Here is a 19,666-nt window from a genome sequence, read left to right on the forward strand (position 1 = left end):
TTGTTACAACTTTCCCTCCATATTTTCCTTTGGAATCCCATTCTTTTTGCTCTGTTTATGATCCTGTCCTGACATTTCGAAGGGATGTAAAGCATTCGGCTTCACTTCCCTTGCCTTTTTGCTCATTTGTTATGGGGAAACTGATCTAGCAGTACTGGGAAACTTTGTTTCCCTTTTTGAATTCCTGTATTTTTACATTGCACACAGCACCTTACAGTGCAATTCAGGCACTTTTGTATCACTCTAGCTTTTTACACATGGGATTTTTAGTTCTCCGGCCTGGGGTCTGGAATGGATTCACATGCTCATGAATATTCCCCGTCGTCAGGCCGGGAATCCTCAGTAAAAGAAAGAACAGTTTCACTTTCACTTACAAACTGTCTTTTCTCCTCTAAACCAATCCCTGAGCTCTGGGTAATACTGCCCCCAGCCAATGACTGCCCTCTCCCTAAGCCTCTCCTCTGGCAGCCATCTTCAGATTTTTACTGCATGTTCAAGTGTTGGTAGTCCTTGTGTTTTGCTCTGAGAGCTGTTCTACGTTTCTGCACTTTTTCAATAAAATGTTCCCATTTTTGTAAAATAGAGCCTGTGTGCTCTTTCCATCCTTTGACCAGCAAGCAGGGATCCATTTTTCGTCATCTTTCAATGCCCCTCAAGGGCAAGAATTGTCGAGTGTTTCATTGAAGATTCCGGAAGGCCATTGGTCCTACACCGCACGCTGGACCATTTTGGAGGAAAAGGAGGGAGGCTCCCTTTTCAAGCTCTGTGCCAGCTGCGGATTGAGGAACGTGTTTGTGGAGGACAAACACTCTCAGTGCCTCTGTCTCCATCCGGACGACAAGGAAGCAAATTGTGAAATCTGCCTTGGGTTCTCTAAGTGCACTGTCAAGGATCGTTAAAGCCTTCTCCATTAAAAGAAGCCATCATCCTGGTAATGCCCCAAGTACAAACACTGGAGATAATGGTAGATGTGTCTGTCGGATCTGAAGCACAGGTCAACTACTTTGTGTATTACCTGCGTCTATTAAGAGTGATAAGACCTTTTATAAATGAAGAAAACACTGCCAGCGATTGCAAGAGCAATCGTAATGTCTCGTTTGGATTACGGAAACGCCTTGCTGTTGGGAGCCACAAAGAAAGAGCTCCAAAGGTGCCAAGTGATGCAAAATGACGCAGTTCGCTGTGTAAAGAAAATAAAAAATAGAGAACATATATCAGCAGGCAGAAAGGAGCTTCATTGGCTCAGAATAGAAGACAGAGTTAACTTAAAGGCTATGACTATAGTCCATAGATGTCTGCCTGGTGAGGCACCTAGCTATTTTAAAAAGTAATTTTCACTGTATGTTCCCCGGAGATGCTTGAGATCAGGTGAAGCAAGTCTGCTGAATATATGCGGCGCAAACTTGGTGTTGGGAGTGGGTGGATCCTTTCCGTTTCAGGCCGCTACACGTTGGAACAAACTACCTACGGCCCTGAGACAAGAGGGTAATTATCTGTGTTTCAGGAAACAGCTGAAATCCTTCTTATTCCATTAGAATATCTAATCTGAACGCTTTTACTCGCACCTTAGAGATCTGCAAGTTTGTTTCAATCGACCAGTGTAAGTTTGAGCTTTTCGGTCCACCACGCCCTGATGCCCGCAGGCTTTCAGAGCGTTCTAAATACATAGACATATACATCGTCACAGTAGTTTGGCGGCGTGGCTCAACACCAAGGCATCTACCCCGTGCGGCAAGCAGGGGCTTTCCTCACCCAGGACCGACCGGTCGTGGTCGCCGTGCAAGCGGTTCCCGCGACATGCAGGGCGCACTCATCTTCACAGTCTGCCTCCTTCTCCAGTCATCGCTCCAGCTCCTCCTCGAAGAGGAAATCGGCTAACCCAGGGAAGCTGCGGGAGAAGCCGGAGTAGACGAAGGCCCAGGGAAAAGGTGTCCGACCTGCCCCTGAAGGCCCAGATGGAGCAGGCAAAGTCATCCTCGACGATAGAGCTGGTGGCGGCTGCCCTCTCGAAGGCGAAAGGGGCTGATCAGGTCCAGGAGACCCTGGCGGCGCCCAGAGTGGCCCTACCGCTTGGGCGGGAGGCCTCATCCAAGCAGGTGGAGAAAACGCCAGAGAAGAGGATGCCATCCCTAAGCCTGAGACCGACCCCTCAGGATGCAAAAGGGGTGGGGGGTGGAGGCCCCATCTGTGCTCCATGGCATGGATATTTCTTCCTCAGATGAGTATGACCTGGTGTCAGTTTACACGGTCCCAGAGGACGTGGGGAACAACGATGACGGAAACGCTGAGGAGGACGACGATGGCAGAAATGCTGAGGAGGACGACGATTGTGGAAAAGCTGAGGGGGATGACGGCGGCAGGAATACCGACGACTACGTGGGTGCTGGGCCCAGAAAGCCTGCGCCCCCCGACACCTCCCAGGGACCGCCGCCTGCAAAGAAGCGAAAATTGCACCCTACGCACCTCAATTGCTGCACATGACCTACCCCCCTAGGGATACGGGGGGGACACAGTGACTACAGACAGACAACAATGGCAGCGTTTCTCTGCCGCTGAGAGCTTCTCCCCCGGACAAAGTCGGATAGTTCCACGCCATGATCTCCCGCACGTCTGAACTCTTTCAGCGGATGCCAGAAAGACCAAAAAGGAAGGTTTCCTCTACCAACGACGTGAGGCCAAGAGGAAGACCATTCTGGCGGTGCCTCTCCTGGATGACGTTTGGGATGAGGGCCTGGAGCTGATCAGATACCCAGCCTCAGCCCTGGCGAAGAGGAGTAGGGTGGAAAAGAATTACTGGGTGCCGGAGTCAGCACCCAAGTCCCTGGACTCAGTGGTCTCGGTAGCTGCGAGGAAGAAGTCTTATAATCCCTCATCGTCCGCCTCCGTTCACCCGGACAGCGAGGGGAAGAAGTTGGATGCTGTGGGTAAGAAAGTGATTTACTTGCCGGTGACGACAGTCAAGGCAGCGAATGCGCTTGTGATTCTGGCCAGATACGATGGGGAGCTGTGGTATAAGATGGCCCCGTTGCTGGAATTTCTCAACAACGACAAATGGGTTGAGGCGCTTGAGATCCTCCAGGAGGGCGAGGTGGCACCAGACCATGCCATCACTGTGGCCCTGCACATCGCGTAGGAGGGCTTCCGACAGATGGGGAACGGTGTCTGCCTATGTCGTTGTGGCTGGTTGAAGGCCAGCAACTTCTGGCAAGAGGTCCAGATGAGGGTACCATGTTCACCAAGCCATCTTCTTGTATTCCTGCTTCCTTTTTCATTTTTACACATGCGATAGTGTCCCATTTTCAGCATCTGTAGAAGGCATGAATGCAACATGAACTCCCAATCTTTTTGCAGACCCCTCCGTCCATAGCTGTGAAGAGGTCGACGACATACCGATCCTGCATTGTCATTAACTGGAGTGCTCATTTCCAGTTTGACACTGAAGTCTTCTTCAGTGTCATTTGCCAACTGGATCAGCTCCCAGTGGACGATTTGAAGCCTCTTTGTGTTGGCTCTGGCTTGGATGCTGGGCACGAGAGATGCGAAAAATGTCTCTGCTGAGCTGAAAAGCTTATATTCATCCGGTATTTGTGCAAGCAGATCAGAGGAATATTGGGACAGGTAATTGGAGGGCCGCCTTTGTCTGATCAAATGGTCATGGCTTTCTTCTTGTGGAAGCATACAGAATTCGAGGGGTGACAGTCTGCGTTATTTCAGTTTTCTCGGGTATTGCTTGTCTGTCGTGGGGCAAAGGTCTCCCCTTTAGGTGCCCTCGGGCACTACCAACAGGGCTGACTGCAGCGCTGCAAGCGAACAGTAGCCCCACCATGATGACGGGAGGTGCAAGTATGTCTTTTTGCCACAGACCCAGTAGTAGTCCATCAGTGCTGCAGTTCCTTTGCAGAGGTCTGGAATGAGCAATTTTCTGTTGCATCGTTTGTTGGATCCCACAGAAACAGTTCTTTCGCTGAAGAAACAAAGTTAATCATTTTCTTCTTGTTGTATCTTCACTGGCTTCTCTATTGCGGTAACCCATGTCAGTTTTGTGACATGGTCCGTCCATATCTGTGCACATGTTTTGTCTGCAAAGGCTAGTGTTTCATCGGAGTAACCACAGAGTCCTTCAGCTTTGCACATGAAAGTAGATTCTTGCCATTTGTTTTCTGTGAAGCTTGTTCCTTCTATGTCCAGGAAAGGTTAATTGAAACACTTGGCATTGCTCAAGCCCATTTTGCATTTATGGATGTCTGGTTCGAAGACTTTTAACTGGACGCTGCATGCCTGAAAAGTGCCCTTTATCCTACCTAGTGCAAGGTGGATGAGACATTGCGTTTCTTCTAAGGGTACCTCTTGTTGCACTAAAACCTTGGGTGCTCCAGATGCGTGTGGCATTCAGGAACAAACATAGCAACTCCCATTAGTCATTTTTCATCCCATTGCACTCCTATCCGAGTACCAACTATTTGAGTGGCCGGATGGCGAAGGTCTTCCACTTGATCTACCCCTAAACCATGATACGCATCATATTTATATTGGTGTGTCTGCCGTTTTCGTCTGTCAGTGCACAGAGGACGTTTCCTTAATTCTAACAGTGTTCTATGTGATCTACTCCTGTTACATAGTGACCTTTGTACCCGTGGTGTTAATAGTAAACATAGCAACATTACACTATTACACAGTGTGGATTGGGAGTTGCTAAAGGTAGTGTTTGTGGTATTAGGCATTGTGTGGCTTACACCCAGTACAGATTGCTCGATACGTGTTCTAGAGGTTTATAGTCATTCCATCGACAGCCAAAGCATCTAATGCCATACCAATGAAAAGAAAGCATCTAATGCATTTTTTTTCATTTTCTTTTTTTAATGGGGGGTTCCCCCCAACCCCCTTTTTTAACCTTTAAAACCCATTTTCATTAAACTAAACGCTTTACCATCTAAAAAAATGCATTATATGCTTTTTCGTCAATGCATTTTTTTAGATGGTATGGCTGTCGATGCTTTGGTTGTCGATGCAATGACCGGATACCGTTCTAGAGACATTAAGTACAAAGCCGGTAAGATAGCTCAGCGGGTTGAGCGCTCGCTGCTGTGAACTGAGTGTGATCTGCAGGTCGCGGGTTGGAACCCCGGGAAGGCCAACTCAGCCTTTCATCCTTCTGAGTTCGATAATGGAGTACCAATTTCGGTTGGGTGATATTGTATGTAAATATGTGCTCTGTAAAGCGCTTTGGATTAAGGCGCTATATAAATAACACATCATTATTATTTACATACATGCTTTCATTCGATTTGGGGATTAGGAGGAACCTATGACCATATTAGGGGGTGGAGTAAGAAACATGTTAAATACTGAGGTAGATGGTTTTACATTAAATACTATAGAGGGCATAGAGGTTGCATACGGGGCATCAGGTGACTCCTTAGTTGCATCTTCACTGGATACAAGAATACTCAGGGCTCTTTTCGTTGTATTTTTGTGCAAACTAGTGAGGTTTGGGGATATATTGGCATCCCAGCTGAACTTCTGTCCGTCCCATCCCCATTTACCCCCCTCTTTTTAGATGGGTTCCCCAAATAAAAGATGCTCCCCAATAAATACCCACTATAAACATTAAGAAAACAAATAACACGGCTGAACATTTCATTCCACAAATAAAGCTATATCTTCTTGTAAAACTAATCCTATTACTACTGCTATCGACATTTGCATTTTCATTTAGTGGTCAGTTCCATTATTGTTGTACCTGCGGAGAGGGAAAGAACGAGATGGGTAAATGAAGGCAGAAAGGGAGAGAGAGCGAGAAAAAGAAAGAGATAAAGAGAGAGAGAGATTGTTACTTGTTGTAGCTCATGCTCTAGCAGCAATGCATGTTCTTTCTTACCTTTGACATACAGCAAAAAATTACCCAGAGCTATTTATTATGAGGTAGTGACAGTTGCTTGGTCCCCAGTTTGGGTACTTGGGGGCGCGTTGCCTTGTGCTTTCCGGACATCTGAAAGGTGGATCTAGTACCTGAAACCCTTCACTTTTTCAGCAAGTGGGGTGCAGTATATTACTTTGTACGGGCCGTGTAACCTTGCACTTCCGAACGAATCTTCGCACATAGATCCATTCTCCTGGCAGTAAGGGCTGGACGGAGTACTTTCTGCTGAATTCTCTGTGGTTGTCTCGAAGGCTGCTCTACATGGGGGTGCAATTTGTTTTGATATAGAACTTATTGCCCATGCGAGTTGTGTGAGGTACTGTTTAAATTCCTCTCCCAAGACAGTGGCTGTTCTGTGAGCATCAGATGTTCTCCTTACTGGCGACAGTGGAGTTTGCATCTGTCCACCAGTAACTATTCAATGGGGGGGAAGGTGGTGGTCCTTGCTAAGCTGTGTGTGTAACTGGAACAATGCCGGGGGCAAGCAGTACACTCAATTTTTCTTTAGGTTGTTACATAATTTGGATAACCTACTCTTGAGGAGGCCGTTTATTTTCTCCACTATCCCATCCGCTTGCAGGTGGTAAATCGAGCACATCTTGTGTTTTATTGCTGGAACGGATGTTACCTCTTTGAATAATTCATTGAAGAAGTGCGTTCCATTATCTGACGTATGACCTTGCACACCCACCATCGGGGAATACCTCTCTGGCGAGGAATTTAGCTGCACACTTTGCATCTGGGTGGGCACAGGGCCCTGCTTCCACCCTTCGAGAGAATGGACACACCACCTCAATCAAGTATCGACCCCCATTGCACCTTTCTCCCATGTCCCCGAAATCAATGTGCAGCTCACAGAAGGGGCCCACAGGGCGCGATAATGTTCCTCGCAATGTTCTTAGACATCCCTGTGCTGAATACTTGGCAGTTGGTACACTGGACCACCATTTGGGTCAGGTACTCCTGTAAATTTGGAATTAACCAATCTTCCTGGAGATAGACAGCTATATGTTGCTTTGAACTGTGTGCTGGGAAATGTAGCTGTTCGAATGCTATGTATAGTAACTCAAGAGGCAGAGACACTGAGAAAAGGGCATTTTTCAGATCCACTACAGTGAAGTCAGTGGCCTGTTTTGGAATACTGCACAGGATGGAGGCCGAATTTGGAACAAGAGGAAATTCTTTCTGTACAATATCATTAAGGGGCGAAGGTCTTGGATCATCCTCCAACTCCCCCCTGCAAGAGGGCCCGTATCCTGTATTCCTTCCTCTGCTTCCCTGGATAGGGGGGTATTGTTTTACTCTTGGTAGTATTGCTCCTGGCATTTGTTATTCTTATAGGGGTCACTACTTTTAGCTTTCCCACATGTGGGTTGGTGGTCCGCAGGTGTGGCAGGACCTGTTGCATATCTGTTTCACAAAAGGATGGGGGCTCACTGACAGTAGCCATGAGAGGGCTTGGCACTTTCCTGTACTGTACCATGATGTCACAAGGAATGCAAATCTCTAACACTATCTGCCCATCATTGTTATCATCCTCAAACAACTCTTCATCGGTCAATTCTCGCAATGGTATATTGGGGTCAATACATAGCATTGTGCGCCACTCTCACCCATGGATGTCAGTACCGAGTAAAACGATCCTCTTTGCAGACATTTGCAGACACTTGCAGACCCTCCAAATCTAGAGAAAGAATGGTGCGAGCTACCACTTCGGGGGTTGCTACAAGGTGGAAGACAAAATCTGCCGCTACTCTCCATTCTTTCCTAGTAAGCTGAGGTACTGCTCTAGCTAACACTCAAATTCCATATATGAACATGTCTGGGTTCACTGGTATCCCTCTCACCATTATTTCATTAGCAACTGCGTGGATCACCAACATTGCTCTAAGTGAGCACATGCCAGGGGTGGAGCAAACAACCCCTCTCTCTGTGAAGGATTTGATCATGTTTAATTTACTGAGCAGGTCCCTCCCCAGTAACTTGACAGGTGAACTTGCATATTACAGGGCGGGGGTGCTTGCACTACCTTTCCCCCTATCTTGACATCTAAATCTTCTGTGTATGGAACCGTTTCCACAGCCCCAGAGAATCCCTGCGTGTTGAGGGTTTGTCCTGATAACGGGAATTCATCTTAGCAGGTGGATGACCTTTCTGCCCCCGAGTCCACCATAAGGATGAACTGTTGATTTCCTATCTCTGTCCCCACCAGTGGTTCCTCTTCTGGATGCAAGGTTGTTGATAGTACTGGACACGCAGGTGCTCTCTGTGGGCTGTCCTAGTTGGGATAGGTGTCTGTCCCTGGGCAAGCAAAGGGGTTCCCCCCAAACACACAGGCACTTTGGTAAGGAGCTGCTTCGCCGTTCGTGGCAGTGGTGAAAGGGTGTTTGTTTCCGCCTACTTGATGATTGGACGGTTTTTTTGTGTCTGCAATGTGTGAGGGGTTGGCGATAGTTGCTGGGACCGGGCATCTTTGGAGGTAACTGGGGGGTATGGTAGGGGTATTTTGTATGAGTTAATCATTGATCCTTGGGCTGGCCCCTGTGGACTACCAAGGTGAGGGTTCCTGTACTGTTGTTGATTGTAGTATGGTTTGTTATATGTATAGTTCCCTCCCGGCCTGCTGTGGCATTCCCTGGCAAAGTACCCCCACCTACTGCATGATGAACACTACCCTTGCCCTCCTCCTCTTGGCCCTTGTCCTCTGAATCCCCCTACTCTTTGCCATCGGGACCCACCTCGCCCTCTTGGTGGTTTTCCTTGCCATTGGGTGTCATGCTGCCTACCCCCGGGGACCCAGACCACGTCCAGCAACCCCGGAAGCAGGCATCAAGTTATCCTAAGTAAGCCCAACAACCCCTGCTAGGGGCTATTTGGGTCCAGTCCTGGCACCTATGGCGCCTGGATCATATGGAGAGTCGGTCCTGGCACCATAGGTGCCAGGCTCATAGAGTAAAACTTACCTGATGCAGACCATGCTGCAAACTTAACTGATGCAGACCATGCTGCAAGAGCTCCAAGCCAAAAGAGGTTCGGAAGGGACTACTTTACTTAGGGACTATTTTTTACTCAGGCAGGGCTGGCGAGGAATACTTACCTGGGACTACTTTGGAGGCTATTTAAACCACGCCCGAAGAGCAGCATACGCTTCGCGTTATTCTGCATCCAGCAGCGTAACGCTCACCGTGCCTGCAAATCTGCATCCAGCCTTCTGCCACGCCCGCCTCGAGTTTGGAGCTCCTAGAAAAAGGTTAGAACAAGAGAAATACCTTTTAATCCTTACCTGAATTCCCGATCCATCACGCCTTCGAGCTGGAAGAAAGGAGTTATTTTATGCGCGTCGCCTCGCCAGCTGCAGCGCCGCGCTGAACTCACCGGCCTTCGCAGCATCTTCACATTCCACCGCATCCTCCTGCATGTTCCCGCCGCACTCCGGCACCTAAGGAGAAGTCAAGAACAGCAAGGTGAGCCAAGGGAATACACGGAGGAATATTAGTTACCCCCCCCCCATAGACTTACCTGATTTTACTACCGGGGTACTATTTCTCTTCACGGGTCGGCGCAGCTTCCACTGCATCTTTGCCGAACCCTGGCCCCTAAGGAGAAACAAAAGGACAGCAAGGTGAAACAAAGGGACTAACAAGGGGAACCCTCCTCACCACAATAGACTTACCTGATTTTACCGCCGGAGGTATTATTGTAACGCTCACCTGATTCCCACGGAGGCGCAGGTCTGGCTTCGAGTGCTGATGCTTCTTCAATGGTGAAGCGCAGGACTCTGAAGATGGACAGGAAGGGCCCCTCTACTTTGGCTTCTCCGGCTTGCAGGAATATTCCCCTGTGCGTGAAAAGGAGTATTACCTACTGACTGAGTTATGCTCAAGCCTCCCACTCTCCTCCAACCCTCCACGATACCCTTCCACGATTCCCCGTGAAGTCTCACCTTAGGGTCAGGAAGGATGAGCTCTCCATCCTGCTTTTGATGCAGGGGCGCGTTGAAACCCAGTTACTTCACTGGATTGAGGATTGATGGGAGTTCAGGTAAGCTTGACTATTCAGGTAAGGCTCTGTAAAAGTTCTGTTGCAAGTTCAAAAGTCCAAGCTTAATAATAATGTTCATTGTCTTTTTCCCCTTAGGGGCTGGGGTTCGGATGCCTGGAAGCGGCAAGACCCGAAATGAAATGGGAATGACCCAACAGGTAAGACTTAGAAGGAAACTGAGCTTTTCCTATTCCCTTCCTTCTCTCACCTTGTTCTTGTCTTTTTCTCTCTAGGCTCTGGAAGTGGCTGTGGATCCGGATGATCGCTGCTGAAGATGGTGGCGTCCAGGAAAGGTGAGTGAAATGCAGCGATCGTAACGAAATGCTTTTAAAATGATGTCTTCCTTTTCAGGATCGTCGGTGTGAAGTCTCTGTGGCGCTGATTTAGCAGGTAAGGTCTTTTGTCTCCCTTTGCAGGTGACCCAGGATACTGACAGGCGTGGCTGAGGTCCAGATGCAGGAGCTGACACGGTGAGCGTCCAGCTGCGAGGAGCAGAACAACGCGAAGCGTGAGTTGCTGATCGGGTGTGGTTTAAATAGCTTTGGAAGAAGTTCCAAGTGTGTATCCTTCCTCCGATCAGGTATGTATCCTTCCCCGACCACACCCGGGTGGAAAGTAGTCCCACAGGTAAAGTAGTTCCATTCAGGCCTCAAGAGGGCCTGGATGTGGCAGCATGGTCTGCATCAGGTAAGTGCACATTAAAACACTTGAACACATGTCTAGCTTTATGAGCCTGGCGCCTAAGGCGCCAGGACTGCGTCCAAAGGGCCCCAGCTTGGGCCCGCTGGCACTCCCCTGGGGGAAATGATGCCTGCCTCTGGGGTTGCTGGGTCGGACCTGGCTCCTCGGAGGTAGGCATCATGACTATTATTCCCCAAGACTTCATACTTTCTCTCAGCGTCTGAATAAGGGAGAAAGCAACAGGTTACATATTGACATTATTTTATCGAACTGTGTTGGAAAATACAAATCCTTACCAGAATACTACCGGTTGCCACGAGGAACTCTTCATTAGGGATAAGCTGCAACCTGCAAGGAATCGGACAAGAGTGAAAGTCAGGCATTTGAACTCTTACGAACTTTATACCTACGGCGTCTTGCCGGGAATCTCGGAGTCAATATTATTCTGGAATTCACCAATTCCTTCGAGCCAGTGAAGCAACTGGTTATCAACGGGCCCCTGCGCTGTATGCAGGATGGAGAGCTCATCTTTTCAAACCATCAGGTGAGACTATAAGAGGGGACATCAAAGGTGATCTGTGGGGAGAATTAGCGGGGGTGGGGGGATTTACGCTCAACTCCATCGGTGGTTAATTCCCTTTCTCCATTTGCAGAAGAATATTCCTACGGGCCAAGCAAACAAAGCTAGGTGGGCCAGTCCAGTCAGTCATCTCGGCCCTACGCGTCACATTGGTGGAGACCGCAGCTGTCCAGTTCCGATCGACGCCTCTGTGGGTGCCAGGTGAGCGTAACATTGGGTTCCCGCGTATTGTTGATTCCCTCCCTACTGTTCTTGCCTGTTGTATATCCATACAGCAGCCATCCTCGCCTGTGTGGCGACTGAGGCACCTCCCTCTTCTCCCATCTGTTCTGGGGGTGGTACTGCTGCTACTGTGGCCACTTTCACTAGTTTTGTCTGCACTAGTTTTGCTTCCTCGGCCTGCCTTTTTTAATAGTTTCCCGTTTCCTCTCTTTGATCCTTCTACAATAATGTACTATGATGCTCTGAATTTTCGTGTCAAACTTTTGCCTCTATCCCCGCTATCTTGTCTAGGGCCTTTTGTACTTCCTTTGGGAGTCCCCATTTTATAATAAAATAGAACAAGGATTTCGATTGGTCCCAAGCAGTGCCCGTTTCTGCTCTCCACATCTCTTGAACCTGGAGAATGAACTGCACAGCGTTTTCCTCATATTGCATAGTGCATTGCATTATGGAGTCTAAGTTGGGAGTATGTGGGAAGGCTCTCCACAGTGCATCCCATACATGTGCTCTGTTATTGTTAAATGAAGCTCCGTCGTGGCCGTCATTACTTATGCTTACTCCTGCATACCCTGCTTTCACCCAAACTGATTTTGCCTGGTCTCCTACTGCCTATACTAGTAAGCCTTTGATATCCCCTATAGCGAGGGGCACCCCGGCAGTGTGTTTCTCAAAGACGTAGATCCATTTTCCAGCGGCTACCGTGAGTGGGGGGTGGGGAAATGAGGACGTTGTTTTATCCCTCTTTTCCCATGATACATAATGAGGCCGACCTGCTCCTTTGTGGATCAGGGGCATTTGCAGTTTTGATTTTACTTTATCACCTTTTGCTCCATTTCCTTTCTTTTTGGCTAAGGCCATTCTCCCGAACATTTCCTGCAACCTCCCTTCCCACGTCCCTTATACCCTTGGTGTTGTCTATTGTACTTGCTGAATCCCTCTCACTGCTCACTTCTTCCCCATCATCAAAGTCACTCCAGTACTCCTCGTCTCTTACTGACTCCACATTTGATATCCCAAACTGTCTGTCTTCCCCTTCCCTTTCTACGTGCACGGACCGTATGGGGGCACTATCAATTCTAAACGGAAAATCTCTTGAATTCCACTCCTCTTCCTGTGGGGGAGGAGGGGTACTCGGGGACCGTGCTCCACTCTCTGACCCTCTCACTGCCTCACAAGCTGCTCGTAATCTAGCCAACTGTACAGGTGGAGGGCAATGCTACTTCAACGTCCCTAGCGCTTACGCCTGTGTGGGTAGGAGTTGTCGTTGGTGGATCATATGGTGGGGGCGGTTCTGTACTTGCATTTAGTACAGCACTTCCCCCTGACACATAGGTCGGATTTGAGTACCCCTCCGCTGGTCGCTTTAGTAAGGGTACATTTTCTTTGGCTTCCCTTATCCCTTCTCACTGTCTCCCATGTTACCGTCGCCCGTTGTCAATTTGATGCTATTTCTCTTTTCTCTAGGACGGGAGTATCTTAAAACATCCGCCACAAATCTAATATTTCTCTTCTATTTTGTAGTGGCTTCCACTTGTATTTGGCAGTCAGGTATGTGGACATGTGGTCTAAGGCACCCTCATCGAAGGACCCTCCCTCTGGCCAGGAGTAGGGCATTCATTCCCCCTTTGTTTCTGTCACCCATTGTCTGTGGTATTTCTTAATCTTGTCACTGTACACGGGCAGGCTTTTGTATAAATGGGATAGTGGGGTGTCTGTCTCCGTGGTTGCCGTCTATCTAAAGTGTGTGTCACAAACACTGTTTGTGTGGTATTCTTTCCGTCCGTCTGTATCACTAGGGCCCACAGTGTTAGTCAATTTACAATCGTCACATGCATGTTAGCACTGTCTTTGTGTGGTCAAACAAAGTGGACACAATCGCTTTTTTAGAACATAAAAACAAAACATATATACCTAATAAACCCTTTTCTCCCCCTTAGAGCATCCCCACTCCACACATACTCCCTTTTCACTCACACCATACCTGCCCCTCCTGGACCTCCTCCATACAAATAAAAGAACACTGAAAATAACAAGTGAAAATAACAAGCTAACACAACAACCACTACTTGTTCCCGAGTCCTCTAATTATACGGGGCTCCTAATTTGTCTCTGTATTCATATTTTCCAACACTGGTCTGGACAGTGCACTGTGGCTGCCACCTTCTACCCCATCTCGGGGATAGGCTGCCTTTCCTTCCTCTTTTATATTCTCCATATAACTTAAAATATAAAGATAAACAAAAAATGGCCATAAAAATCTTTTTCCATCGAACATTGTCTGTTCATTCGCATCCAGTCACTGCATGTTCTCTTCAATCATATTGCCACCATACCCAAACCCAGACATTGTTATCCCTTGCAATCTATACTCACTTGTCCATGTTCTTCCGAAAGCCTCTGTTTGTGGTTAATCGACAACACGCCTGGGCCACTCCCTGGGGCCTTACCGAGCTCCAATGAGCAGGTTGGGTTTTTGCAAAGCCGGCACCCATAAGAACCATTTCTGCTGTGTACTCGTTTTTGGGGGACTGGTCAGCTGTAGGTGGGCACGGCCTTTCCGGAGAGGCCCCTGGATATCGCAGCAGTTATGGGGGCTAAGGAATCCCATCAGAGGGGTCACCAAATGAAGGCATAAACCCTTGTGCGCACTCTCAAGAGTAAATACAACCCACTATGGAATAAAGCCAAGAGGTTGCAAGGATACACGGTTTTACTCATACAAAATTCAAGTGTCAGCAAAGACCTCTGCTGCCCGGGAGCGCGCTGCCAAAAATTACACATCATTATATACAGTAGAAATCCACATGGCTGGTTGGTGTGAACATATACATGGGCCTGCTCCATAGGGGATGCCAGGCGCTAATTGGCTGGTTCTTCCTCGTCGATCTGGCTCTGCATGGGTCAGCTGGGCTCATCTCCGCAGTGAAGGCCAGTCCATGCATAAACTACAATGTTTCTTAGCTAAACTAAACAAGGCAGACAGACTATTTATTCCTTATTATTCATTATGGCAGGCACCTGGGCGGCACACGAAAGGGGTGCCATGAAGAGGGGAGGATAAAATACAGTCACAATGACCCCTACATTCAGGGCTTCGTTGATACTGCAGTTCCCGCACCCAACATCTCCCGTCGAATCCCCCCTGTGGGGTTTCATCTATGATTTACCCTTCCTGGTACCTCATGTTACAAGAGATGCGTGTTGCCATTGGAGAGATATATAGCAGAGCGAGCTTTAGATCTGTAGTGGGCACCTTAGGGAGATCAGGGGGTCGGATGCTTATCACTATTTTAAAAGGTAGGGGGTCAGGTCAATGAAGGGTGGCCGGCTCCGGCCTGGCTGGGTGGGGGGTAGGGGCCCAATGGCAGTTTAATGGCGATGGATGGACACTGCGATGGAGCCTGGTACTGTCTCACGCTCTTCGCAGGGTGCATTCTTGGAAGTGATACTAGATATTTGCAACACTGAAAGGACAGGAGGGAAATGGACTTCCGTGGGAACAGGGCTCATGCGGAGCGGGCTTGGTATGCCAATGCGCATCACAGGCCATCATTGTGTTTTATCTTGGCCTAATACAAAATGGAGTCGCAGAGAAGGGGCATGACTAGCGCTATTCACCTACTTCTATGCGCTCTGGGTTTTTTATATATGCCCTTGAGTGGGGGCTATTCCCCCCCCCCCTTGTAGGTTATATTGCCTCGTATGGAGTCCGCCTAACTTGGACGAGCTTAGGGGTGTGGGATAGGCTCATTTCCATCACAACATCGGGAACCTTTTTCCACACTCACAGATCCTTTTACCCTTTTTTCTTTTTTTTTGTTTTTCTTTGAATTTTTTTTTTATGGGTGTCATTTTTAAGACTCTCCATAGTGTCCTTTAAATGTTACCCTCTTTGACAACTTTTGGTATATACCTTTTCGTTGTTGCAAGGCTGCTTTTGGGGCTCCCCTTTTACTTTCTCTGGCTAACCTTGTGAGAACTACAGTTCCCGAAGGGTAGAAAGGATATTTCTATCTCTTTTGCGTTTTGTTAGGTGAAACCAGCACATCCCACCTTATGTGCAGTGCTGGGGAGATGCAGTGTATCCCCTTTCTCACTAGCACTGTAACAATCCTGTTACAGGGACAAGCTTACCTTGGCTGGTGGCAGTGAATCTTTTTACAATTTCGGTGCACCTTTACCGCAAGCTGTTTTCACAGCTGCGGTAAAGGCACCGATGGGTGCCCATTTTACCAAAATGGCCCCCGTCTTCTTTTTTTGTCATTTTCATGCTTCTTGTTCCTTCTTGGATCTTCCCCTGCCGTCCAAGACAGGAAAATCCTTTGTGTGATGTTTAACTTCGGCGGGAAAACTCAGTCAAGCCTGCCCTGGCTCCAGAGTGTCTGTGAAAGTAGAACACGAGGGAGGGGTCCAAAACTCTGCAGCCCTTTGTCTTCAAGCCTGCCTCTGAGAATCCAGTTCAAACTGGGAGGCTGGTGTCCTGAAGGAACTGCCAACCCCCAAAGTTTGAATGTTGCACATCTGTTTGATTGGTTGGGTTCCTGCATAAATGTCTGATCCTGGAAGCTGAAGAGGTAGTCGACCACTGGGCCAGAATCCAAAGAGGAAGATGAAGAAACCGCATCTAAGCTGATTTCCAGCGACCTGTGAGCCTGCTATGTAACCTGAGCCTGCTGTTACCCTTCCTTCCAAGTGACCTGGGGACTCCCAAAACAACCCTGACCCAGAGCCTGGCGAGATCCATTAGACCCAAGAAGATTTGTATTTTGAGCCATCCCATGTCGTGCTGCGACCTTGCGGTGCTGGAATACCCCAATACCCTGGGACCACGAGCCATCGTGCCATGCACTGAAACTTTGGTGGCATTCTGCTGGACCTCCAGAGACGTGATTTCAGGCTTTGAAGTCCCCTCACCCGAGTGCTGGACCAGATTAGCGACACAAATCCTATCAGCAATATTCTGTCTCCTTCTGGCTCCTGAAAAGGGCGCCAAAACAGAGCCCCATCCAGCCACGAAGAAACTCTTGCCTGGAGCCTTCCCCATTGATCCCTGCTGAAATGTCCCTTCCAAAGCCCTGTCTTCGTCTTCATGACTCAAGGAATCCATCAACCAGGTTTTTGGCTGCAGATCCTGAAGTCTCCCCCGCCACAAACTATTCTTCTCTGCTGAGGTACTGTGTTGTCTGGGATATTTACTTACCTTAAACCTGTTTGATTTTTGTATAGCTTTGGGGCGTTTCTGTGATTGGGAGTCTCCTCATCCAGTTCACCCAGGCCCACTGCTGGAAACCTCTTGGGGTGTCTTCTCAGAAGTCCCTGGATCCTTTCAACCTTTCTAAAGTGAGATACTTATTTGTTGAGTCTTACTTTGGAACTTGTGACTTTTGCTACTTCTGTGCCTATCCTCAACTGCCTGTTGGACACTAGAGACCTAGTGACCCCCTTGTGCCACCAAGAACACTCAGGCTCCAAGAATAGGGAAAGCCTTTCTAAGGATTGGGCCTGTTCCCTAGAAAAGAAAACACGTGTTTAAAAGTTTACTTACTTGAAAATGATTTGGTTGGTAACTGTAACTCGAGAGTCAGCAGTTACAAAAGTTCTTACTTAACTTGAATGTGTTCTGCCATTCTGGAGAATTTATGTAAGGTTATTGTACTCGTCTGTGAATTGGTTGTGCCTCTTACCAAAAGTAATGCTGTTGGCTTTGCTTATCTATTTCTTTCAGAATATTAGCGTGTAAGTTCACCAACTCGGTTTTGCGTTCTCTGGTCTCTTTTATACAGATTATAAAACAGTTGTAGGTGTTTACCTACCTTTAAGTTTGTGGGAGCTCCTTTAAAAAGTATATGGGTTTTACTTACCTTGAATAGCTGTGTGTCATCCTAAAATAAGTTAGTTATTGCTTACCTCAGTCTGTGTTCCACTGATCTGAAAAGCAACTGTAATAGTATATTACATTGGGTTTTACCTGCCTAGAATAGATGTGTGCCATTCTTAACAAGTTTTTTTGTAAGGGTAGCTGACCTTGTTCTGCCTGGTGCAATCCTAAATTAGTGTAAAGAGTTTTTGCTAACCTTCGTCTGAGTTGAAAGCCACTTTAATTGTATATTACACCAAAAGGTCTTATTCGCCTAGTATAACTGTGTGTTATCCTGAATGTGGTTATAGGTTTCTACTGTTCCTTGAATGTGTGTTCCACTATTCAAAAAAAGTATACTTTCAGGTTGGTTTACTAAGTGATTTCTTCACTGAGTGTCACTGCATGACTGACAGGGTCTACTACCCTTGACTTAATGTAAAGTAATCTAAAAGTAACTAATGGTTTACCCCTATGATTAGGTGTGTCCTATGCTAAATGTGTTTTTATAAGATCTGACGTGCCTAGAAATACTGCTCAGCGGAGGGAGACTGATTGAACATTGTGTTCAAACATATCTGATCCGGGGTGAACCATGAGTCACCTGATAAATTGGATACATGGAAATCCCAAGAAAATCGTGTAAATGTTAAAAACGAACTTTGTGTTAAAAAGGATCTGAGCCCGGCGGAGGGGGATCCAAGGTGAACATTAAATCACCCGAGAAAAGTGTGCATAGGAAAATCCTAAGAGCAAAGGAACTTATTGTTTGTTTGTCACAATCAGCCCTCTGAAAGAAGAGACTTTGAAAGGCAAAGTGACTTGGACACAGAAGGCCCTGATGTAATGTCTGAACTGCACCCTCATGCTAGAGAAGCCAGAGACTGTGCTAAGCTTGAGTGTGCCGCCTTGTCCCGTGCTGAAAACATGGGGAATGGAGACCTGAATAGCCTGACATATAATTTCTTGAACACTTCTTTCTTTTACTTAACAACATTTCTTCCCACACTAATTGTATTTAGAGGTAAGGATTGGCAATAGGTTTATTAGTATAGGCCCTTTTATTTTGACAAGACACCACTAGGACTGTTATTATTTGATGGTCGTAGCTTGCTCCCATCTTTAGACTTAGGATTAGGTAGGTGTTTTCAAACCCTTTTTGAAGTTCAATAAACGCCCTTGATCTGTGGTCACTTGTGTCTGTCTTATTGTTAATATCATGCCTTCCTTACAGATTTGTTCTGTGTACCTACAAAGGCTGATATGCGGGGAAATTTCTTCTCTGTGAAAAGGACAGTGAGCTAAAGACTTGGTAGAGTCTCTCCCAGGGGTTATTCACCCAAGAACAGGTCATTGGGCTGTGTTCGTGCTGGTAGAGAGATTCCCAGACCCCCCTTTGTTTGCATACCTTCAAGCATTAGGTTGTGTTTTTTAATGCGTTTATAACTCTATGACAAAGTATCCCCCAAGACATCTCTTGGCCTAACTGTGTTTATAATAAACCTTTATTTGAATGGATTGTGTCCTCCCACGTATTCCTCATCTTAGATATATCCTTACCTTTAGCTTGCCCTTACCTTCACTTGCTGCTTCGGAATTTTATTCTTTTTTTTCTCTCCACCAGAGGGCGCTCCTCTCGAGGCTGTGGCGTTGATGTCCCTCGGCGGCATCCGTCGAGCATCGACGTCATCCACTGTATAAGAGCCTCTAGCTCGCCCGTTGGACTCAGTTCCGTTTTTCCGTTGGCTTTTGATTCAGATCGTTTTCAAATGGTGCTTCAATCTTTTGTGAAAAAGAAAGCTATGTCGTCGTCTTCAAACCCTTCCACACCGAAGACAGGGTTTAAAAAATGTCTGAAATGTGGAAAGAAAATGTCTTTGACTGATCCACACAAGAATTGTCTTTGGTGCCTCGGTTCCGACCACCGAATTGAAGACTGTGGTTCGTGCCAGTCGATGACCCCTAAGGCCTTAAAAGAACATAGGTAAACTGGTGATGGGTGAGGGTTCATCGAAGTCTACTTCGAAGGTGAAAGACTCGGCCGAGTCTTCGAAAAAATATTGTAAAAAACATAGGTCGAGGAGTAGATCGAGAAACTCTTCTTCGTCATCCAAGAAGACAAAGAAAAGACGGCATCGATCTCCCTCATCCTCCAACGTTTTCGGAGGAGGTGATAGCATGTCCATCGAAGCATGACTCCCCGAGTTAATGGGAAGCCATTCGAACTTTCATGCTAAAAATGGTTGACAACGAGGCCCAGAGCCCCTAAAAAAAGCTAAAGAAGACCATGCCCCTGCTCACGAAAAACGTGACTGAGGAAGGTCCAAAACAAGAAAAGCTGATAAAAAGTCATCGAGGGACTCTT

General features: G+C 47.4%; 1 protein-coding gene across 9 annotated transcripts in view; it reads left to right on the top strand.

Annotated features, from left to right (window-relative positions):
* Positions 1–19,666, top strand: part of SUPT20H (SPT20 homolog, SAGA complex component) — a 759,353-nt gene that overhangs the window by 492,376 nt on the left and 247,311 nt on the right. The gene's annotated exons all lie outside the window — the stretch shown is intronic.

This window comes from Ambystoma mexicanum, chromosome 7q, assembly GCF_040938575.1.
Source record: "Ambystoma mexicanum isolate Mex_15411 chromosome 7q, UKY_AmexF1_1, whole genome shotgun sequence".
Taxonomy (NCBI): domain Eukaryota; kingdom Metazoa; phylum Chordata; class Amphibia; order Caudata; family Ambystomatidae; genus Ambystoma; species Ambystoma mexicanum.